The sequence below is a fragment of the Talpa occidentalis genome, unplaced genomic scaffold, assembly GCF_014898055.3.
Source record: "Talpa occidentalis isolate TD23 unplaced genomic scaffold, MPIMG_talOcc4v2.1 talOcc4.13, whole genome shotgun sequence".
In the NCBI taxonomy this organism is placed as follows: Eukaryota; Metazoa; Chordata; class Mammalia; order Eulipotyphla; family Talpidae; genus Talpa; species Talpa occidentalis.
This window is the reverse complement of record NW_023601322.1, coordinates 42,169,572-42,195,149: the sequence shown is the minus strand read 5'-3', so window position 1 is coordinate 42,195,149 and position 25,578 is coordinate 42,169,572. Positions and strand designations below refer to the sequence as shown.

At 35.7% G+C, this 25,578-nt stretch overlaps 1 pseudogene; it reads left to right on the top strand.

Annotated features, from left to right (window-relative positions):
* LOC119242812 (NAD(P)H pyrophosphatase NUDT13, mitochondrial-like) overlaps positions 1-25,578 on the top strand; it is a 58,613-nt pseudogene that overhangs the window by 11,100 nt on the left and 21,935 nt on the right.

The window sequence follows — 25,578 nt, the reverse complement described above, 5'->3', positions numbered from 1 at the left end:
TCATTTTAAAATTGTATTATCTTCTTGCTTTTAATCAGTCACTTACACACACACACAGATTGAATCATGGCTAACATTTCAAAAGCTTGCAATTTTCGCATCAAGGTAAATTCAAGGTAATAAGCTTAAAAGTCACTATTTCTAAGTTAGGTCATTTAATTATGTTAATTTGTTTTCATCAGCTTATGAAATGGGGCACCATAAAAAAGAAAAAAAGGGAATGGAATTGCTTCCCACATTTCACTCCCAACTCACTGTCAAAATCATGTATATAAATGCAACTGCCTGCTACTGTCATATTACTGTGTTCTTTCTCAAGCGCTCACTTCTAGGTGAATGAGGCTCTGAAGCGAAGATTTCTATGACAGGATAACCTTTATGAAACAGCAAAGGCACCATTTGTATTGTTAACAATTGCTGAATCAAAAAACAGCAGCAAACATGTTGATTAGATGTCCATCATCCCCAAAAGCCCCATTTGACAGTTTGCTGGAGTTCAGAGACAAATAAGAGAGCATATGCCACAATTTCACATTAAAGATTTTACTGTAGTCACCTGGAAGAAGCAATTCCTATGTAGCAAGTTTTGCCTTCTCTTAGACTTCCCTATTAAACAAACGTATTTTGAAGAAGCCAAACAGGAATGGATAGGGAATTTTCACTTAGGGTCAGGGAACAATCTTTACATGACTGCAATTTTTACATGATTGCCACTCAGGAATATTTCTGACTAAGCATCCTGTGCTTCAGAGTGTCAAGAAAAGAAACTCCCTCTTACCTTTGAGGGTATAACTGAGTTGGTTTTTGTATTTGATCTCCTTGCCAAGATAAGGAACTACATACCCATGTATCTAAATATGTGTCAGATTATGTGTCATCTGAAAACTCTTCCATCAAAACATGCTGAGAGTTAGATAAGACTGTCTCCACGAAACCCCCCAGTATTTGGCAGTTTTTTTGAGTTCTGCACTCCGTCAATCAAGTTTTTGCTTTATTTTAACTCCCTTTGGTTCAAGTAGAAGCTTTCCAAATACTAATGTTTAAAGAGAAGAAAAGCAAATTTACCCTGACAGTTCTGAATTCAGAGGCAGTTTCAAAAGGCAAGCAATGGATTTTAAAAGTCTACCCCAAAACTCTGAGTTGCCATGTCCATTGCAAAGGCAATATCATATGCAAAATATCAGAGCAACAGATGACCTGTATGTCTTTTCTCTTTGGAAGGCCTGATTGTGCCAATGACCACACTGATCTCAGATGCCACATAATGGAGATGTGGTGGTAGCCTTAGCCAAGGCCACTCAGAATGGAGAGCCCTGGACTCACATCTCTCTTGCCCCTCTTTCTCTGATGTTGAAATATTTGAGGACTGTAGAGCTCTGTTTATTATCAAGTTAAACTTGATTGTCTATCAAGTTTGCCTCATGCTTTTAACAAGACAATTCTATAATGACATAAAAAGCCAGAATCAACAATGGTATTTGGGCTCCAGAAACATTGCTATACACTCTAGCAAAAGAAAAAGACAAGTTTGAGTTAATGTGGCAAAATTTTCCATTTCTGTTGCAGCTGGAGTCATTGGAGTGACATCATAGTCTTTTTAAAAAAATTTACTAGTCACCTTCAGATGAAGACTGTTACAGCTTCCCATGATTACTCTAGTCACTCACAGTTGGGTAAAACAAGAACGCTGTTTCATGCTAGTTTATCTTGGATTATTATATCAATAACGTACATCTGTATTTAAACATGGGAATGTAAAAGGCAGGTGGATGATGCTGTATCAACAGTTAAATTCTAGCTATTTCTCTATATTCTCTGTTCTTATGAAATATCCCACATTGGGTGAATAGTCGTGTTTAAAGTATCCAAACAGTTTTCATTAACCACAAATGAACTTTACTTGGTCCTACATCAACTTCTATCTCATTTCTCTATGCTCCTCTTTACAATAAAGAAATAAATAATTGCTTAAATATTGTTTCTTTTTCCTCATTTTGCTTTCAGTTTTTAATACTTAATTATCTGGGTTGCATCCCCACAACTTCCCTAAAATGGTTCTTGCAAAGGTTATCGGTGGCACCAGATTGGGGGATACATTTATCCACATGCTATCTGACCTTAGCAGCATTTGGCAAAGATGTTCATTTAATCTCGGGATATTTTCTGCTCTAGGCTTCAGTGTCACTAAAGTTCCTGGCTTTTCTCCTACTGCCTTGGCCACTCCTACGCAAGTTCCTCAGATGACTTCATTACCAAAATTCCACAAATAGAGCATCTCAGCACTCCTTCCTAACCCTTTTCACTTATTTTTATGTTCTCTTTCACATTGCTTCAAGCACCATTTATTTAATGACTCCCAGACCTGTATCTCCCACCTAGACTTCTCCTTTTTTACCCAGACTCTATATAGATAGCGAGATAGGCAGGTAGATATATAGATGGATGCATTAATGATAAATAGATGAGATAGATTGGAACATGCTCTAAGATTCTCAGGGTCTTGGAATTTAATGCCATCTTTACTTTGAACTCTCTATCCATTTTATCAGATATATATTAATATGTAGTCATTTTATAATATTTTTGCAATGTAAATATACAGTAAGTCCCATAAAGGAAATAATCATATCTATCTTATTTTCATGCTGTGTATATATATATATATATATATATATATATATATATATATATAGTAAGTCCCATGTGCTTAGCACAGTATACTCAGTATACTCATAAATATTCACTTAATTCTTTAATAATTTAATTCACATAGCACAAGAATGAAGCATTAAGAGTCTATATTGGGGCCTTGCTGGTGGCTCAAGGGGTTAAGCACTGTACTATGAAGCAATCCGCAGCCTCTGCAGCACGAATTCGATCCCTGGCCAGCCAGGGAGCTACCCACATGGCAAGACAGACCTCTCCTGCCTCGCCTGCTGTTCCCCTCAGCAGTGTATTTCATTTTGTTCTGTTCCCCACTCTGTCTCTGATGAATCCTCTCACCCCCTGCATCCTTGGCCTGTACCCCTGTTCTTGTATGCATAAATAGATCTTAAGAGTTTATATTAACTCTGAATTACTTCTCCCACTCTTCTTTCTTCCTTCTTATGTTATTGTTTTAATATGCCAAATGCTGAAAGATATATTAATTCAGTTTTGCTAGATTATGAGACCCAACTGTATGATAAACAGATACAACACCACTGCAGACCCCTTCATTTAACTTCCATATGACTTCAGGAAAATAGACTAAGTGAAGACAAATTGACTTATATTATATTGATAATGAATCTTAATCAACAATCAATAAGAATAATTATTGTGGAGTACTTATTATGTAATGATGAATCATCTGCCATATCTGATATATTAAAATCTCCAAAATTCAGGCTAAATAGATACAGTTTGCTCTTTAAGGAGTTTAAAATAAATTTATATCTGTGTTGTTTATATGTGCAAAATCAGAATATAAAATATCTAGTAAAATCAAAGCTATCAAATCACTAAATGCTATCATAGATATAGTGAATGAGGAGATTATAAGGGGGGGATATTAATTCTCTTGCAATGTTTTAAGAAAGATTAAGAATTCCACATGTTGAATAATAATGAAAGCAAAGTTTTATTATGAAGAATAGAACATTGTCAGAATACAATGTAACCACCTAGAAGACTTGAAGAGATTGCTACAGTTAATAACTACTACCAGAAAAATAATAAGAAGGGCAAATTGAAGAGTAAATAATTCAAAGAGGCCAAGTAAAGAGCACGGGTCCAGAGGGTCAAAATTTTTCTCCATCTATATGGCACAATAAGCTATTATACAATTAATTGTTTGAAAGATGTTTCCATCAGCCTGAGGCTCTCTTTCTCTTAAGACATGGTGATATTTTGTATGTCAGGACCAGGGCTCCAATCCACCAGGTTAATTTAAGATATATGTATACCCCAGACCTACAAATCTAATGAGAGTGTTGGTAGACCATAATTGTACACAGCTTCAATTCCACTACCCTCTAGTCTACTCAGAGCTCTTCTTCATGCTTGTTTTGATGTGGTTTGATTTACCTGAAGTTAAAACATAACAAAATAGGCAAAAGGCTTTGAGACATCAAAAGGAAAACACAGATAGAATTGGAATAATTAGTCCTGGATTAACATAAAATAAATCATTATTGACATCAAATTACCAGTCCATTGGCTATTGTCACTTCACTCTCCTGTTTTGTCAGACCACATACTCAACATTATACAACAATTACCAGATATTTCCAGTAGTTTCAAAACAAAAACAAATCAACAATAACTCCACTAGAAAAAATTACATATTTATTTTCACTGGAATGATATAAATTGCAGTAAATCTGTGACTTGCATTAAAAGATATAAATTTCAGTAGATCTGTGATTTGCAGGGAGAAAATGCCATGGATTTAATGAATAATGTTTCCTATTATCACTTAGAAAATAGTCATTTTTTGAAAAAAAATTGTCTTTTATGCTACAACTGTAATAGCTATTCAATAGTTCAAAATTTTTTCATTAGCTAGAAAATTATTAATTGAATGTCTCCATCCACAATGAGACGCCACTGGTTACTAAAATTATTTCATAAAACAGCTTATTTTAGAGGAATGCACCTTTTGGGATGGATTACAACAGACTTTTAATTTTCTTTCTAATATTTGAGTTAGTTTTCTAGTATATAGTGAAATCCTACGCATAAGTGGAACATTTTACTTTTTAAGAAATCTCAATAGATAAAGTCTTCAGATATATTTTTCTTCACTGTCAGTAACTCAACAAAAATTGAACTTTGTCAAATACCAGTGTGTTGTATGTAAGTATACAAAAATAAGATAAATTGTTTATCTTAAAAGTAAACTCAAAGTTATTTCTTAGATTCATTTCAATGGCAGCAACTATTTGTTCAAATAAACAATGTCATCTAACATAGAAAATGCAATTATGTTTCCCCAAACTTTTCATATTTTGAGATGGACCTGAGGCCTAGGGCCCTCTCATGGGAACCTGCCAGCACTCATCCACACTGGTGAGAGCCTGGACCCACATTGGAGGAGAAACAAGAGCTGCCAGAGGCTTGTTACCTCCTACAAAACCCCAGAAGTGCCCACCCAGACCAAAGACTCTAGACCCACACTGGTGAAGGTGCCAAAGCCCTCAGAGGCCTGGTGACCTCCCATGAGATCGTGCCAGCACCAAGTAAGATCAGAGAGACTCCAGACCCACAAAGGGGTAGGAGCCAGAGCAGCCAGAGGGTTTGGACCTCAAATGAGACCCAGCCAGCCTCTTGGCCAAATAAGTGAGACTTCTAAACAGTGGGGCAGGAGGAGCCATGCCCAGAGGAAGTCCCACACACAGCAACTGGGTCCAAAAGCTAATGGGAAGAGGGACACCCGGAGCACATGGCAACAGTAATACTCAAGGGAATAGTACTACACAGAGAGAAAAAAATCTCCAGAACCCAACTTCAAAAACATGGAAGCCAATTAAAATGAAAAGACACCCTACTGAATAGGAAAAAATATTTGCACATCATATATGTGAAAAAAAAAAAAAACCAATATCAAAGATATACAAAGAACCCTTGAAACTCTACAAAGCAAATAACCCCATCCAAAAAATGGGAAGAAGAACTAAACAGACACTTTTCCAAAGTGCAAACAGGCACATGATAAAATGTTCACCATCACTTTTCATTAGGGAAAAGGAAATTCATACTACAATGAGAGCCCATCTCAAACCTACGAGAATGGTCCTATTGAAAAGACCAGAAGCAACATGAGCTGGCGAGGATGTGAAGGAAAGGAAACTCTTCTGCACCGCTGGTGGGAATGCAAACCGGTCTAGCCCCTAAGAAAAAAAGTATGGAGGTATCTTAAAACATTAAAAATGGATCTGCCATTTTCCCCGGTAATTCTACTACTAGGTAGCTACCCCAAGTATTCAAAAACACTAATTCAAATGAAAACTTGCACTCTCATGTTTATTGCCAGGCTTCTTACTACAGCTAAATTATGGGAACAATCTAAGTGCTCCAAAACAGATGCTGACTGAACATATATACACAATGAAATTATTACTCAGTAATCAGAAAAGATAAACGCATGCCATTTGTGAGGGTATGGATGGAGCTAGAAGGAATAATGATAAGTGAAGTCAGAGGGCTAAAGATAAATTACTGGATGGTGTCACTAATATATGGAACATAAAGAACCTAAACTAAAAGTAAGATCAAGACAAGGTTAAAGACAAACCCTTGAAAACTGAATCCAGAACTGAAACACTGAGGCAGGAAGGGGCTAGCAGAGGGGTGTGGGAAGGAAGCACAATGATGATGGAGGTGGAATATGGTGACTTGGTGGTGGGTGTATTACTCTGGCAATGCCCAATGGGGATATCTAAATATTTCTTCAATTAAAAACAAACAAATTTTAAAATTATAAAAAACCCATATTTTGAATTTTAGTAATGATTTTTAGAAATGATTCCATACTATATACTGGAAGAAAATTTTTGTTCCGATTTTTAATGGATACCAATTCATCAGATTGTTAACAGACATGGCAAGGACACAGGAGGGGGGTTGTATTGAATAAAGTCAAAAACAATGAAAAATGTTTTTTGATTGTCCTACCTTCCTGAGGTTCTTTCATGCAAATATTCATTGTAAATTTCTCAGTATGAAACTATATTATCTGGCATTTCCTGAGTTTATTTTAGTGAAATCTGATTCCATGGGAAAAACTTAGAGAATCAAGTCTAATTAAACATATTTTTGCAGCTTTAGCTATTACAATTTATTTGTCTGAAAGATTTGTCAGCAAGTAGTCATATCTAATTTACTCTATTGACTAATTCATATTTATCAGTTTATTTTAGAACTTCCTCAAGAAATTTTAGCACAATTTACATAAAAAACTATCCTTCACACAATTTGAGATTGCAAGAAAATCAATATTAATATAAATTGCAATATTAATTTATACTGTTATCCTTTTCCTTTTAGAATCCATTCGTGTGCCAGGTCCCTACCAGTGAAGGTAAAATGCATGAGAGAGAAAAGCAAGGTCAATTTATGGGGGGAAAGGAAGGTTTTGATAAATGTAAACAGTTATACAGAGATGGCTTCAATTTTTCAAGAGGACAATGTAAAATCCACAAGAAAGGGCTGAAATAACAGTCTTAATAAATAACCATTTCACAAGAATAAATATCCATGAATATCACATGTGAAAATAAAATGATTCACAGAATTCACTACTTATAGAATACCAGAATAGAGGAAGACTGCTATTCTGGTGAAGAATTACAGGGTCAGTTTTTTTTCCCAGAATCTCAAATGGGTTGTTTCATTGTCTGCCGAGATCTCAGCACTCAAATAGAAGTTAGACAGATAAGAATAAGTAAAAGCATTTGAAGTGCAAAGTTTTATTGTATTTCCATAGAAAATTTTACTAAAATCCAGTTGAAAAAGTGAAAACCTGCTCTTGAGAAGTGGAAAATTTTACTTTTTAAAAATCTCAATAGGCAAAACCAAATACAAAAGGTCCAACTTATAACATTAAACACTAATGCAGAATTAATTTAGGATTTTAGTGTGCATGCAGAGAGTTCACCTGTACATATTCCAGAAAGATAACCCAAATGAATTTTATTCCTGACTAAAATGCCAAATTCTCAGTATTTAACTAAATACAGCATTACAATGACATCACACAATTACGTTCTGCTTTTTATTCAAACTCTCGGCAATACCCCATCACACCGAGTTTGGAAAGCAGGCTGGGGGGTGATGATGGCTGCTGCTCAAACATAACCAGACAAAAAACAGATGGAAAGGAGATGAAATGCAGAGCTTGACAGCACAGACTTTTTAACAGCACAATTATGGAGGCATCTGTTCTGAAAGTACAGGTTTCCACTGCATCTTTGTTTTACCTGATGGATAAAAGAACAGAAGCATTTTAAATAGAAAGAATGACAATGCTGTACTATGTTCCTTATATGCAGTAGCTGTTAATGATGTCATGGATTGTGTTGAATAACAGCATCCTTTTCCAGAAGGTATATCTATAGCCAGAAAAGTCATCCTGTAACTAAATGAGTTACTGCCCCAGCCCCAAGCAGAAGGACAGCTCTGAACAGCATCGTGACATCCCAGTACTCAGGAAGGGGTTGGGGGGGGGCCCACAGAGCACAATTTTTCTTAAGCCCTGGCATAATTCTGCTCGTGGCTGGGTGATTTTACTGGCATGAGTCAGAAAGTATGTGAGTCATCTGTATAATAAATGAGACAACTTTATTTCATTCAGCTTCCACTCACTTCATTATAGCAACAGAAAATAAGGAAAATTTCTGTTTTCTGTCAGGTTTTCCCAAAATGATCAGTCACTGATGGCTCACATGTCCCCCATCAGAACTGTATGAAACTATGAAGCCACAGCTTGTATAGCCAGCAACTCAGCTCAAATGTGGTTGCCAAGCATATAGACTCCTGCAATGATTTACCACTTCCAAATGCTGCATTTGACAACAAATCTAAGAAGCTCAGCTAGAAGTCTTCTCAGCTAGAAACTTCCTGAGTTAGATATTGTGTCATTGCTACTTGGCTTTGGTCTCTACGTGGAGGATCAGTTGGTTTTAGGAATCTGTGATTGCCAAAGCTGAATCCCATGATTTGGATGTTGATCCCCAGGCCTTCCTCATCTTTCCTGTTCAACTGAAAGAGCCAGTCAAACCAAAACTCTGAATTAACTGAATTAAGTAGCTGCTCAATTCAGTCAGAAGAGGGTGGGGGAAGGCAAACAAAATAACATTGTTGAATACTAATGGGACAAAGGTGAAAACACTTCTTAGGTGATAAACAACACAATACTAGGAGAAGGTCTGCAACTTTGCTCTGTAGGAGTGGAGTATGAAAGAATGTCACATTGTCTGGTTGCAACAAAATAACTTTCAAATTGAGAGGTAAGATTAAAATTTATAATATTTGAGAGTTGTAAATGATTTTATAACACTCATCCATTTGATGCAGAAATAATAGCCCCTATTAATTTGCAGGCACTCATGAAATCCTGTGTCATTTGGGTCATTGGAAATTCACTAATAATTTTTGACTACAAATTCTGGTGACTATAAGGAATTCCTCAGAGTGAGCAGAAAACTCTCACTCTGAAGTTTCCACGAGTTAATTCTCATTCAGGCTTTTAACAGAGCGGGCTGAGAGGGTATCTAAGATATTTGCTTCATACCCCCAATCCATTCTGACTCTTGCACTTTGAATTATCCCAAATTGTTTGTGACTGTTAGCATCCAGCTGGCCCTAATATTCCTTGGCTAAGCTACTGACCCTTTTGCTCAATCTTAGGTCTCTGCCTTGTAAATTCAGTAGCTAGCCAATCACCTTGACAACTGTCTCTGTTCAGAAAATGAATGCTGTGTATTCAAAACTTGGCTCTGATGTATTTTCTCTGCCTAAGTTCTTGTCTGTCAGGTTCTTAGTTTTTTCTCTCTGGAGTTCTCCAGTTCACCCTGCTGATTAGATCTTTCTAACTATTCTGTCTTGAAATCTCCCTCCCACTACCTTATGACTTTCTGTGGGTAAGAGTTGAAGAAAAACTATTCTCAACTCTGCAAGCGCAGTAAGCAAACATAGATATTTAAATCAGGCAAAAATAACCTGGTGATAGCCTGAAACCAGGCAATGGAATATAGAAGATGGCTATGAATGATATTAAAAGCTAGTACTCTTACTAATTACTATTTTACTCAATGGCTTTTAATTTTGTTCTTTCTGGATTTTACAATGTTAAGTAAGTCTGAATTGTGTGAGATATTGTCTGAATTGTGTGAGATATTGCCTGTTAGCACTTCACAGCATCCCTGCCCTTCTAATCTTTCCCCTATATTTTATGTGCTAGAAAACTGAATGCTCTATTGTCAACAAAGTTCCAATGTAAGGTCTGCCAATAAGGCGTTTTCATGAGATTAGAAGGGAGATGGAAGTTGAAAGTCATTTTTCAACATTAGCAGTAGTCTAGTGTGGAAGCACCAGGCATGCAGCCTTATAGGAAAAGAAAAGCCTGAGCTAATGGTATACAGGATTCAGCCACAGGCTCCTTCTTAGCAGTGCAGCAACAGCAGGCATGTGAAAACAGACTCCAGTGGGCATAGCACCAGCTTCATTTCTGTTCCTGATTTTTCAATAATACCATATCCTTTCCAGGTGTTCCTTCAGTACTTCTAACAAATTTTTGTGCTGCTAAACTATATATCATCAAAATATCTACAGTAGTTTCTGTTTACTAACTGAATTCTGACTGCTAATGCATTCCATTAATGTGTGATGAATTGCTAACTACATAAGTGAATTAATGAGAAATGAGAGAGAAGAGGTTGGAAGCAGAAAAAACATTACAGAGAAGTTTAGGAAAAGAAATTGAAGGAATTTGTTACATAGCATGGAATTTTGGATTATTTTGTAAGAACTCTTTCTGATAATGCCTATTTTGGGATGGCAGTCGTAATAAGGTATTGACAATTCTATAATAGTTTAAATTTCTCTCTACTCTTTTAAGCATATTAGTTTTTTGAAAAACATTTTTATTTAGCAACTTGTTAACACTCTACAATCAAATTAACTACAAAAAAATCACAATTTCAAAAATGAAAAATAAATGCAATCTTATTAAAGTTAGCAATGTATTTGGAACCTACAAAACAGTATAATTTTTATTTGCTTTCTCCAATTATTCCACTGCTTTTGAAGTTATCTCCAGTAACAAAATGTCACATGCAACAAAAAGTAATTCTATTTGCTTTTTAATCTGCCATTTTTTTTTTTTAAGAGAGTGTCTTGTGACAATCATAAATGTTTGGAAAGGCCAGGGTACTTCTATATTCTTTCCTGCTGGCTTGTGTTTGATGTTCAATGTTCACTTCATTTGCCTTTACAAGCCACAGTTTTTCATGTGATTTCAAAAGGTTTTGATTTTTACACTGTTTCCTTCATTATCAAACAAGCTACCAATCAGACATGCAGATTTTTTTAAAGATTTATTTTTTTATTTATACAAGAACTGGGGTATAGGCCAGAGGTGTAGGAGGGTGAGAGGATTCACCAGAGACAGAGTGGGGAGTAGAACAGGCAGACAGACCAAAGATACTGCTAAAGGGGAGCAATGGGTGATGCAGGAGATGTCTGCCACGCCATGTAGGTATCTCCCTGGCTGTCCAGGAATCAAACCTGCACTGCAGAGGCTGCGGACAGCTTCACAGTGCTGCGCTCAACCCGCTTTGCCACCAGGGAGGCCCAGACGTGCAGATTTATATGTATAATTAAGTGCAAGTTTTCAGTAATAGAGATGGCTACTTTACCTAGCATGGCTGCCTTATTAGACATATGCATTTTAAATTTATACGCAAGAATTGAGCTTTTTTTGAACAAAATCAATATTTTCCTCCTTCTGCTTGTCCTTCCTGTTCTTGACTTTCTCATGCCTCCCCACCATTCTTTAGATGGTACTATGACTTAAAAATAAATAAGAAATATGCATATAGCAAAACGTTTGTGTTACTTTTCCCAGAGAGATAATAGACATAAGTGATAGGTAGATAATGACATTTATATTTAAATAAATGGTATCAGATGGCATTGCTTTTTCATCAGTTTTATTTTTGTACAAAAAGATGTCTTGAAATTAAAATATATTGCTGTATACATCAACTTTTAATTTTTTTTACCATATTATAATTTTTCATTGTATTAAAACATCACAATTTATCCATTACCCTGTTGGTGGAAATTGTCATTTATAATTTTTTCCAGTCATATAAAAATGCTTTTATGATTATTCTAATGGTAAATATCCTCATCTTTTATAAGCAGTATATTGTCCTCTAAAGATGGACACACTTATACTCCTTCTAGCAACATAGAAGCCTTTTTTTTTTTCTTTTTTTAAAGATTTATTTATTTATACAAGTACTGGGGTACAGGCTAGAAGCGGGAGGGTGAGAGAATCCACCAGAGACAGAGCAGGAAACATAGAGGCAGAAGGACTGAAATACACTGCTGAGGGGAGCAGCAGGCGAGACAGGAGAGGTCTGTGGCGCCATGTGGGAATCTCCCCGGGCCAGAGAGAATCGAACAGGTGCCTCAGAGTCTGCAGACAGCTTCACAGCGCTGTGCTCAACCTGCTAAGCCACAGGGGAGGCCCTAGAAGCCTTTTTGTTGTTGATATCTTCATACTCATTTGATATTATGTAGATTTTCTCTTGATTTAGATATTTAACTCTTCCCCTCTACAGGTTTTCCCTTCTCTTTTTTCATTTTTTATTTACTTGCCTTTAAATTTTAAACATACATATTTACTTAACCAATGATTTAGATTAATCTCTAGTCTCTTCTTGAATTACAGTTTAGCTGGGTAACAATTCTAGGTTAGTGGTTATATTTTCTCAAGACTTTGAAGATATTCCTCTATTCTTCATGCTACTACTGTTGTCCAGAAGTGTGGGCTCTTTCCTGTTGTCACTGTCCACTTGGCTGTTTGAAGTCTTTTTGATTTAAGTTTCCAAAGTTTCCTTATCATATGTTTAAAATTTCATTTCATTTCCTTTTTCTGCTTGGGTTTTATTAGGATTATTGAATCTGAAGATTTGTGTATTTCATCAGTACAAAAAAAAACCTCTGTTAATAGTTCTGTAAATAGCCCTTCTTTCTTATTTTTTAAATTATCTTTCTCTAAAATACCAATAGACATATCTAGTTCTTCTTGTTCTAATATCTGTTTCCTAGCCCCTCATATAATTCATTCCTTTATCTCTCTACATTATATTTTATGTAAATATTAAATTTATGCAGTATTTTAAATGTTACCTATTCTACTGTGTAAAATTTTTGAGCATTTATAGCAATCTTATATTGCTTATATTTAGAAACAAGTTCTTTTTAAATCTTTGTTAAAAATAATTTATTTTATGCTTATGTTTTTGGATCTTCTTTTATATCTTTAAACATATTAAGCACATTTATTTTGTCTTTATTCAATAATTCATGTATCTGGTACCCTTTGGGAAATAATTCTGCCCTTTTTATTTCTGCTGACTGCTGTTCATGGTCGTTTGTGTCTTGTTGTTTTAGATTATAATGTAAAGTTCATGTTGGATTTATATGTGGATGGTTTTTTTGGTGTCTCTGAGAGATAATTTATTTTGCTACAGACAGTTAGCCAAAAGTATTGTCAATCAGAAACCACTTTAAGGTGACTCAGATTGAGATTTTCTGGGTCACCCAAATAGTACAAATTTGTATGTCAATCTATGCGAGCACAAGCTTTTTAATACAAATTCTTAGAAAAGTTTTTTTTTTCTTTTTTCTGCTTTGTTGGTTTATTTTCATTGCAAACTCAGAGCAAGACAGTCAAGTTCCTTTTCTTCTTATTTTTGCATATATATGGTGTAGGGTAACTGGAAATGATCAGTTTTTTTCTGCCCTCCCAACATTAGCATCGATGATTGACACCTGTGGGTTTACATGCTTGCCTCATGGCAGCACCTGGAGTGTGGTGTGGGCGTGCGTGAGTGGGTGTGCTGTGTCCAGAGACTGAGCATATAGGGGCAGGGACACAGAGAGTAGGGGGCAAAGAAAAGAGGACAAAGCTGCAGAGGACAGTGGGGCAGAGTGCAGTAGAGACCAGCAAAGAGACCACGCGAGAAGACCAAAGAGCCCGGGAGTGAAGATTCACCCAGGCTAGGATACCTGCCAGCCTCCTGGCCCCCAGGCCTCCCTGCTTGCCTTGTACCTGGTTGCCTCACTACAAATGGTGTAGAAAGATCATTAAAAGCCTGAAAAATTCATTGAGGGCTCCAGGACTCCTTTTCTCATCTGCTTGGATCACAGAAAACCTGTTCTGTGCCTTGCTGGCACTACACATGATATTTTCTAACCTGTTTTTTCACCTCCTCCAGCAGAGAACATTGGCATCTGAATGGGTTTCATTTTTACATAAAATTGTGTGGTAAAAACCTTTTATTTTAAATGGGGAGTAAGTCCAGTCCACTTAGCATTCCCATATTTGTTTTAATGAGCTTATTACTAAATTCAAAGTGCTTAATACACAGGGGGAGGGGAAGCTGTTCCTCTTTCAATAGAGAGGGGTAAATGGACAGAATGGGGCAAGTTATGTTGGACTAGTGAAATGTTATACTTTGGGAAAAGATATGTTGACATTAGTAAACCTCAGTTACACAACAGCTGACAGCTCTTTTCAGTATTGTGATTGTTCATACTCCAATTATTCAGATCAGAAAGAAGGTTGTGAACAAGGAAAGTGGAAAAGTGAAAAAACAAATTGAGGAAAAACTCATGAGAGTAAACAGGAAATGAAATAAAATGTAAAACAAAATAAGGGGGTATTTTAAAATAAGAAAAACTATGAACAGATGATATGTTGGGAGTAATAAAGAATGAGAAAAAGTGAATTGAAAGCACAAAAATCAAAGAGAAAAAAATAGAAAAAATAAAAAATAATCATGAGAGACAGGAAAAAGAATTGGAAGAGAGAAATAACACAGGAGGAAAGTGGATGAGAGAATCAAAGTTGAAAAAGAGAGAGAGCTTGTAGGAATTATTATTGCAAATATGAACATGAATTGTAGCACCTTTATATAATTCGAGTCTGTGACTTTCACCTTAGTTGACACACAAATTTAAACATAGATGCACTTAAATTAATTGAGAGAACATTTAGGCAGTAACTTAAAGGAAATTATGTTACAAAAGAGGCTTATAAAGTAGCATTTAAAATTAGAGCAAATAAATACCAGTTTGTTTTTGCTTGTTCATAAAAACATTATTTTATGCTGGAGGGATCTTTTAACTCACTCTGACTCCTGAGTACTATAGAACAAGTTTCTTACTCTTTTTTTAAAGATTTATTTATTTTATACAAGAACTGGGGTATAGGCTAGAGGTGTGAGAGGGTGAGAGGATTCACCAGAGGCAGAGCAGGGAACAGAACAGGCAGATGAAGTGAAGTACACTGCTGAGGGAAGCAGCGGGCAAGAAAGGAGAGGTCTGCCGTGTCATGTGGGTATCTCCCTGGCCAGCCAGGAATTAAACCAGTGCTACAGTGGCTGCAGACAGCTTCATAGCACTGCACTCAAACTGCTGTGCCACAGGGGAGGCCTAAGTTTCTTACTTTTAAAAAGGAAATTTTAAATTTTTGAATTTAAAAGCATATAATCTTTGCTTAGCTTTACAACTGCAGTGACAAATAAAATAGAAATCTGTTTTGTTTTTTTTTCTGTCAACTGTTTATTCAAATACTTTGCATGTTTTATCCAGTGATATAAAAAAGAAAGTTATGTTTCTAGCCTATAAGAATAGATGTCAACATAACTCATAAGAAACATAGACAAATTTTTTCTGTTAGAGTTCAGGGAAAAGATTTGTTTTGCTCTAGCAAATACTCTTTATTGAGAAGAGTTAAAGGGCACATCACATTTGCTGTTAAACTACTTAGGTGCATGTACTTTACAAAGAAGGTGTGTATATTAATTTTAAAAAGATTTTAAAAATCACTAAAAATACCTGTTTCTTCATAAATCTCATAAAAGTCATTAGAAATATTTTCTCTTCAGGGAACAATAGGATGTCTAACTTCTAATTTTGAGTAGCACTTAAGTAGAGGGATAGTTTGCCTCATTGCCTGTATTATTGAGTTTTAAGCCTTTTGTTCCCGGCTTTAGTTCACAATATTTAGCACAAAATTTGAGCACAGTGTGTCCTACTGAAACTTCATCCAGTCATTCATTGTTATTTCAGAATATATTCATCACACTAAGTCATATGACATTCTGATCTAAGATTATAGAAATAGTTTCCTCTTCTATTTATACAAAAATGAATTAAAATGATAGTATTGAGAATAGAAGCAGTGTTTATGTATTAATATATTTTTATCTTTCTAAAGTGTAGGATTTGAATATATTTCCTATTCTGGGTTCTGGCATATGAATTATTTCCTCTCCTACGCATTTCCATATCCCACACACATCCTCCAGCCCTCATGTTCCATTTAATTAAAAAGGAAGAGTGCATGAAAACCAAATGATATTCTTCTATCAGTATGCTCTTCTACTACCAACTCCAGAAAGACATGCAGACGCCCTGACAGCAGTTTGGCCCAGAGTTTTCTCCATTCATTTACTGCAATTTTGGTGGCTGAACAATTTCCATCTCAGATCACAGAAACTGAATGATCTTTGGAATTAACAAGTAGCATCACCTCCACTACCACTAATTTTTTCACTTCTTACCCAACTTGAAAACTCTAATGACTGAAGCCAAAACCAATGGATGAATTTAGTTAACAACATGAAATCTATCATTTCGATCTTTCTTTTAAAAACCTGAATCATTTTAATGCATGGTCTAATTTTATTATTATTACACTCTGTATATGAAGTCACTGGCTTCTCTGAGAAGATCTAAATGAACTAAACAGTCATAAAAAAAAAAAGAGTTTCCAGTTTTAAGTTGGAAATGGAAGTTACCTAACAATATTTGAGAATCAGGTTTCAAAGAAAACTTCGCTAGTTGTTAGTTGAAATGTATGTCAATCCCAGACTCCTGACTCTTATTCCAGTGCTCTTTCCAGATTACCATGTTCAAGGGCATCTTGAAGGCAAACCATTTGAAATATGAATGATTAATATCTGTTGATTATATTTGATTCGTATTAGAAAGATATATTCTTTTTTTTTTTTTTTTTTTTTTTTTTTTTTTTTTTTGCCAGTGGCCAGGGAGCGAACCGCCCCGCAGCCCAGCACTCAACCGCTGTGCCACCAGGGGAGGCCCGGAATGATATATTCTTAAACCAAGGTAGCAAGTTTTGAAAAATATCATTCTCAACAGTAGTAACTTAAAATGAAGCTTATGTATCATATTTAGAGCTGTCAATTAGTCATGCCTCTGACCCAGCAGTTCCCATAATCAGTCCAGAAATTTCAAGTAAATGACTGTAATAAAAAGAAAACAGGGAGAACAGAAAGATAAAACATAGAGTTGAGAATAAATGGAGAGACTATAGATAGCCTTATTCACCAAAGTTAAAAATTCTAGTCCCATCAAATCTTTGCTCTAGTTCTGGTTCCTCCATGTACTGGTTGCACCAACTAAACCAAAATAACACCTCTCAAACCTCAGTAGTTTCATCTCAACTGGACACAATGTTAATACCCACCTCAAGTAGATGTTGTGAACACTAAGTGACAAAAAAGTATACAATATCTAATAAGTACCTGGAACTTAATGGATACATAAGAAAAGTTAGCAAAATTTGATGAGTATTTCTATGGTGAATAATAATTTTTTGAAAGGTCACATCTGGGAATCTATTAAGTAATTCCCTCATCCAAGGGTCCCAAGACAAGACTTTTGTAGAGAGTCATAAGGAGCTTTATAGGGATTTTCTATCAGTCGCAAACCCCAGAGGTCATCAGTTCCAAGTAAGTGAATGATCGCTACTTGGTTCAATGGAAAAGAACCTTGCAAAAAGCATTTTCTTTCCCACTGCAAGCCTGGAAGCAGATTGTGATGTATCCCACAGCTACAAAGAGAAGCCAAGATGGAAAAGCGCTCAATTTGGTTAAGCTTATTTACTGACTCATCCCTGAACAGTTGGGCTTATATTAAAATTATATATATGAAATGTACATACAAATGCACACAGATGGAATAAGCATATGTGCTCACATGCACACACAAAAACACACTCATACAGATTGTCAACCTTTTTTAAGGACAATGAAGAATATTTAGGTATCCTTAGAAAAACCACAAGTGCCCTTTACTGTTTGGAATTCACTTTCAGATTTGGGGAGAAAGATTTACTTTTCAAATTATGTCCTCCTTTTGCAAATATTTGCTTTCCCCAGGCACACAACTAACAAAACACTAAAATCAAATCAGACAGCTGGAAGAAGATAATTTAAATTAAACATTTAAGATTGTTTCTGCACTTTGGAATGGAAGGGACAAATTATTGTCTCTGCTCTATCCCCTATACGTAGCATAATGGCATGCACATAATATGACATTATTAAATATTTCAGTAAGTGAACAAAGAGGAGTAAATCTCCAAATGAACTTTGAAATATATTAATTTTGAGTAAGAAAGGTATTATCATCACTACTGCCCTGAGTAAACATTGTAATTTCATCTTTCTATATCTGGCTTATTTCACTTACCATAATATCCCACATCCTTGTTATCACATTGGCAGTATTCCCTTTATTGCTGAATAATATTCCATTAAATATGCATATTGCATGACACATGTAAATATATACCTATGTATATATGCACACATATCTCACACTTTCTTTATCCTTTCATTCATTGATGAATACTAGGATGTTCACATAGCTTGGCTACTGTGAATATTGGTTACAGCAAACATGGGTGTGCAAATATCTCTTCAAAATACTGATTTCATTTCCTCTGGATATATACTCAAAAGTGAGATTGTTTAATCATGTGGTAGTTCTATTTTGAATTTTTTGAGGAATCTTCATACAGTCTTCCATAAAGACTGTACATATTTCGATTCCTACTAACAGTAGAGAAGGGTTCCTTTTCCTCCACATCCTCTCCAATAGTTGTTAGTGGTTCTCTCTCTCTCTCACACACACACATCTCTCTCTCTCCCCCAAACTCCCCCTCTTTCCAAGCATGAGGCGATATCTCATTGTGGTTTTGATTTGATTTTCCCTTATAATTAGTGATGTTAAGTATCTTTTCATATACTTGCTGGGCATTTGCATGTCTTCTTTGGAAAAAAAATCTATTTAGGATTCAGATCTATCGCCTATATTTTAATTGAGTTATTTATTTGTGTTTGAGCTATGAGTTCCTTATAAACTTTGGATATTGGTCCATGTAATATATATAGTTTTCAGGTATTTTCTCCATTCTGTTGGCTTCTGTCTTAACTGTTTCCTTTGCTGTCCAGATAAGTTTAGTTTCATGTAGTCCTACTTGATATTTTTGCTTTTATTGCCTGTGTTTTTGGTGTCATACCTCCCCACTCCCAAATTACCAAAAACAATGTTAAAATTTTTACCTTATGTTTTCTTCTAGTTTAATGGTTTCAGGTCTCATATTTTTGTCTTTAACGTATCTTGTTAGTTTTCATGTATAGTTTGAGATAAATATCCAATTCATTCCTTTGTGAAAGATCATTTTTATGTTTTCTGTTCTGGAAATAATATGGAAATACCTTTTTCCTTACATCCATATATTTCTTTATCCTTTATCCAAACATCTTACCATGTTCTATCATTTATTCAACTAGAACTTATTCAGTAGCTGTAACTCTAGATAAAGGTTATTACGGATTCAGCAAACAACACTATAAATCTAACACATTCTCTCATTATTAATATTTGAACTAGAGACAGTGGATTTAAAGTCTTATAAAAAAAAGTAAGTTCATTTCAAATGTGATGTGTATGAAGAAAATAAAACAATATAGAGATAAAATGATGAGTGGGAAGAAACTACTGTTTCATTGAAAATTGCCCTGGAAATTGACATGGTATTAAAAGTCTGATAAGGTTAAAATATGGGAATGCAGTATTTCAGGAAAAGGCCAATGAGGCTAGCATACTGCATATAAGGGCAGATGTAATATCAAATTTACATGTGATAGTAAGAAATTTGGATTTTATTCTAAGTATGTGGGAAAACCATTAAAAGATTTTAAGAAAGTAGTTCAGAATCAGTGATCAGAATTATGCTTTAAAAACTTGTTTCTTAATGCTTTCAAACTGAAAATGGCTATGGAAAAACAATCATATTAGAGCTTTTATTTCAAATCCACAACCATAAATGTAATGCCTCCCACCAATTACATTTCTTGACCCATTATCTCTCCCATTCTTAGATAACTTTCTTCCCTATCATCAAATCAATACTCTTGCTTCATTACCACTCTCAGTTAATGACCCTTCTGCTTTATTCAGAAAATTGAAGTCATCAGCAGAGTACTTCCACAGATTTTGTTAATCTAAGCTACTTGTCTATCAGCTCCTGTACCCTTGCCATAATCTTTCCTGTTTTCATAGAGTTGCTGCACATACACCTTCATAAAATCAATTCTTCAGTTATATGCTAGATTCCATTTTCTCTCATCCACTCATGGATATCATATAAATAAGTCTGCCTCTTATATTCTCAATTTTCCCTTTCTCTTCTGGATATTTCCATCAGTATAAAAATACAAATAAATTATTAACTCTCCCATCTTAAAAGCCTTCTCTTGACCCCACTTTCCCCACCATCTACTACTCTCTTCTTCCCTTTGTAGCAAAACCTATACTGGGTTCCCCTAATACTCTCCATAGTTACTTTAAATCCATTCTAATCAGATATTTGCCTTCCCACCATCATTATCTTGAAATCACCCTTTGTTGAGTAATCTATGATGTCCATATTTTTTATGGTCTCAGTTCTCAGTTACAGCTTACTTGGCCAATCAGTGGCATCTGTTGGTTGCTCTTGTACACTTCACTTAGTCTCAAGGATGTCACCCTTAGTTTCCTTCCTACATCAGTGGTCTCTCTGTCTCTTTTGTAGTTTTTCCTTATCCTTCTGAAATCTTAATGTTAGAACATTCCAAGCCTCACTACTTAACTATAATTACTTCTCTTCATTTGGTGAGATCATCCTGTATCATAATTTTAGATGTCATCAATGTGTCAACCAATCTAAATCTCTATCTTCAGTTGTGACTTTCCTCCTGGACTCCAGACTTCTATATCATTTCCAGCTTCTCATCTGATTTGCACTTTGGTGTCTAAGAGACATCTCAAATATAAATGTTCAAAACTGAATTTATGATATTCTACAAAAATCTACACCCTTTCCAGTCTCCTGTCTCACTTGGTAATCACTCCATCTTTGCACTGTTCAGTTAAAATCTTTAGATTCATCTTTGACTTTTCTTTTTCTCACTTACCCAATGTTCATTTAGTCATTTCTTCTTATCACATCCAATGCTATTACAGTAGACCACCATTATTTTTTGTGTAAATCTACTACAGTAGCTTCCAAAGTAGGATTTGGATTTTTTTGTTTGTTTGTTTTGTCTTCACACACTAACCTTCTGGTGATGCCGTAGGTACTACATTGATGTTTTTGTAAATATCATGTCAGATTTCATTCCTCCTTTACTATATTGGCTCTCTATTCCCCTTGGAAAATAAAGTCCACAATCCTTAAAACTCTCTAGAGATTGTATAATATCTGGTTCCATTTCCTCTCTAACTTTATCATCAACTGGTTTCAATGTGTATTCACTCTGCTACTGTTAAATTTGCCCCCTTCCAGATGCAAGACAAGTGAAAACCTAGGGACTTTTGCTCTTGCTGTTATAACTCTCCCAAATGCTCTTCCCCAGTTACCCACATGGGTATCAAGGATTTCTGTGTAATCCATTACCCCCAAATTCTTCATGTTAAATTTGAAAGGTTAACCTACTAATATAATTTCTCTGATTTGAAATTATAACTATGTAATTAACATGACACTGCATTTTATCATTATTTTTATTATTATCATTATCATTTATAATGGTGGTGTTTAAGGGTTTGTTCCTGAGGCTGAGAAATTCAAATAAATGAGTTTTCTAATGGTGGGAGAATCAACGTCTCATCTACTTGTTGCTGCAGATTAGGCACAGATGGGAGAGCTGAGGTTGACCAGTACTCCTGATCTAATTCTTCATTTGTTATGCAGCATTCTAGAAATACTCTGTTTCTGAGACAGTCAAGAGGTTGTAATTCAAATCTGGTAATCTCATTCTTTGCATGTACAGGCACGTTTCAGTAAGAGGCTGAGAGTCAGCATAAATGAATCTATTGATCCTTTTCAAAATTTGACTACAAACCAATTTAGAATAAGATTTACTAGATGTCAAGTGCAGCAGTTGTAGCAAGATCAGTGACATAATTAACAACACTACTGAGTATTAGGATGAAAATGAGAGATATTTCTTTTCCTGTTAAAGAATAAGAACACTAGTTGAATACTAATAATTTGGTTGCCCAAAAAAGTGCAAGGCACATTAACATTTAAAGCTGTTAATGGTCTTTAAATTCTGACTATTCAACACTGAGGCTGTCTGACAGGTTATATAATAAAATATGCCCAAGAAAATGTTGCTTTAAAATTTTTATTTGGAGATAGTTCTCCCACTCACTTCCACAATATATCACACTGACTTTTCACTACCTTTCTAAATAAAACCTCATGTTAAACATTTCCTCTGGGAGAATACACAAAGTACAGAAAACAACATCCCACTAAATTGATATTTATGAAACCACCGGATTAGGGGGGAAAGGTAGATTTTCATACGACCAAATTAAAGACAAATGCACACAGTCTTTTATTGCTTATACTGACCCAGAAATACACAGAAATAGATGTGACTCCAATTCCTTACATTTCAACCATTCAATAACTTAGCTTATTTCCATACACTCTAAACTATCATAAATTTCAAAAGACCTCCATATGAACAATATTCAGCTATTTCTATTTTTATTTACCATTTGGTCTATGTTTTTTCTAAATTTATGACCCTGTTGATTATGTTAAGCAAAATAAGTCAGAAGGAAAAAGAGAAATATTGGATGGATTCTCTTATAGAAGGAAGATAGGGAAACCGTACAAAGGGCCAGGGAAAAAAGACAAAAATTTTGAGCTGACCATAGACCTGAGGAACACAGCAGGGGATGGGGAGAAAACGGGGTCTAAACAGGGGAGAGAAGAGCACAAGGGACTATGGTAATGGATCACGGGTGCTATGGTGGTAGGAGAACTATGAGGACTGCACCTGGGAGGAAAAATGAAGTATTAATTGTACAAAAAAGAACAATGATTTAAGAAAACAATAAATATACTTTGATGAATAAATTTATGGCCCTGTTTATTACACTAACATTTGTCAATGTGACATCTATCAATACAATACACATCCCCTAATACTGTGTATTCTCCAATTTTTTTACTTTCCCTTGCCATTCTACCCTCAGGAAAGAACAGTCCATGTTGTTTGCTTTTTCTAATGCTTCACTTGTCTTTTATTCCTTTATTACCCCTCCCTTAAAAATTGATGTGTGGTGGTTATCCTCCATTTGGACTATTCAAAGGACTCTTATGCATCTTATCCGCTGACTTTTCACTGCCATACTATATAGTGATTTTCCCTTGTTCCTATATCAGTCTCTACTCACTAGGCTTCATGGCTGCGTTCTTACTTTTTGTTCCCCATAACTATCCCTTATATCACTTTTGATCCTTTCTCCCTCCCCCTTTGCTCTTAACCTCAGAAACCTTGCTTCAATTATTAATTTCCACTGGTTTTCGCAGCCTGAAAAGTGCAAACTTCCCACAGAACATTGTCTGTTGAACAAAGGGCAGCCAAATTGCTGAGGGCTGGTTTTGGGAGTTGGGAAAGGCATCTGCACGTCTCCATAGTACTCTATTGTACCTTCCAGGATTTCCACCTGGGAAGATGACATCTGCTGAGTAAGATGAACCCAGGCCACTACTGTCTGGTCTTAGCAGCTAGGAGAAGCACCTCCCTCTGCCCTAAATAAACTTTGAGCTTCCTTTAAGCTCCCAACTTGTGCAGTCTGTGATTGTAAGACTACCCTAGAGAACAGTCTCTTTGGTTATTTGTATTCCATAAATGAATGAGATCACCTGTTAAATATCTTTCATTTTATGGCCTATTTCACTTAGCCTGATGATCTCAAGATCCATCCACTTCATTCCTATAGGCACTATTTCATCATTTTTAATAGCTGAGTAGTATTCTATTGAATGTGTATTCCATAATTTTTTATCCAGTCATTTGTATATGAACATTTAGATTTGTTCCATGTCTTGGTTATTGTGAATAATGCTTCTTATGAACATATGACTGAACAAATCTTTTTGTATTAGCTTTCACATTCTTTGGGTAAATACCTAACAGTAGCATTGCAGGGATCATATATTTCATTTTTCTTTTTTTGAGGAATCTTTATTACATAGAGGCTGCACCAAATTACATTCCCACCAAATGGATGAGTATTCCTTTTTCTCCACATGCTCACCAACCTATGATTTTGTCAGTTCATTCTCACAGGGGTAAAGTGATATATAGAATGTGGTTTTGATTTGTATATTGTAGAGGCAGGATGGGGACAGAGCAGGTTTTCTATGATTTGGCAGATGGGGTAAAGGAGGAGTCCTGGAGCTCTTGGTGGCTTTCTCAGGCTTTTATTGAGCTTTACATGTAGTGTGGCAAACAGATACATAGCAGGCAGGGGTGCGGGGGCCAGGAGGCCAACAGACCTCCAAGCCCCCAACAAGTCTTCACTCTGCGCTTCTCTCTCTCTCTTCTGGCTTTCTTTCTCCCCTTCCCTCTCCTGACTCTCTCCTGCTTCTGCTTCTCTTGGTGACTATCTCAATACTCCTCCCATGGCCCCCAGAAGTAAATCAGACAGTTTGCAACAATGTAACAACTGCAGGTACCCCATCAGGCAGAGCAATCCTAATGGTGGGAGAGCAGAAAAGCCTGTAAAACATTTCTACCCTACATATATCCCTCATAAAACGTAATGATGAGCATTTTGTCATGTGCCTCTAGGCCATTTGAATTTTCCTGAGTTTTTTTTGAGTCTTTTTGAGTATTTGAGTATTCTGCCCATTTTTGACTAGGTTTTTTTTTTTGGTTTTGTTGTTGTTGAATTGTAAGATATGTAATATATAAATATCCTCTCCCAGTCCATAGGTTAGCTTTTGGTTTTATAGTAAGTTTTTTTTTTCTTTTTGAGATACAACATGTTTTTCTAAGTTTGACATAGTCCCATAATCTTTACTCCATTTTTTTTAAGATTTTAAAATTTATTTATACAAGAACTGGGGTACAGGTCAAAGGTGTGGGAGGGTGAGAGAATTCACCAGAGACAAAGTGGAGAGCAGAACAGGCAGAGGGACCAAGGACACTACTGAGGGGAGCAGCAGGCAAGGCAGGAGAGGCCTGCTGCGCCATGTAGGTTTCTCCCTGGCTGGCCAGGAATCGAACCCACACTGCAGAGACTGTGGACAGCTTCACAGCACGGCGCTCAACCTGCTGCGCCACCGTGGAGGCCCTCTTTACTCCATTTTAATTAAATATTGTGGATGAAGTTAAGTAAGGATCTAGAATTTTTTTTTTTTTTTTTTTTTTTTTTTTGGTATATGGCTGTCCAAGTTACCCAACACCATTTGTTGAGGAGTGTTTCTTTTATCCAATGTATGGATGTGTCCATATTTATGTGCGTTTACATCTGGGTTCTCTGTTATTTTCCATTGGTCTGTGTTTCTGTTTTGTTCCAATACTATACTGTTTTGGTTACTGTTGTGTGATATAGTCTGAAGATAGGGAGTATAATGTTTCAATTTTACTTCATTTCTCTCAGGACTGCTTTGGCTATTTGGGATCTTAGGTA